Below are 291 nucleotides of genomic sequence, written 5' to 3'. Positions count from 1 at the left end.
TTCTATCTCCCAGAATCGGCGGAGAGTCCGATGAATATCAATTTGAGCATTGTGACACTCAACCGTATGCTTAGTGCATGACTAGTGCATGTTCGTGGTAACCTCCAAACACAACCCAACCCAACTGCGTATTTTGAGCAATAAGGTTATTTGTGCGGCTACGACGTATTCCACTTAACAATACTTCGGCGTAAATTTCAGCATTAAGAATCATGTCGATGGATTGAGGAATGGTGAGCTTTGGATCCGCTAAATCCAGGTCGCTAAAATGTTGCAGCCCACTGGCTCCGA

This window comes from Rhagoletis zephyria, unplaced genomic scaffold, assembly GCF_001687245.7.
Source record: "Rhagoletis zephyria isolate East Lansing unplaced genomic scaffold, Rhagoletis_zephyria_1.1 Rzeph_scaffold_01680, whole genome shotgun sequence".
Classification (NCBI taxonomy): Eukaryota; Metazoa; Arthropoda; class Insecta; order Diptera; family Tephritidae; genus Rhagoletis; species Rhagoletis zephyria.
Note: the sequence above shows the minus strand (reverse complement) of the source record.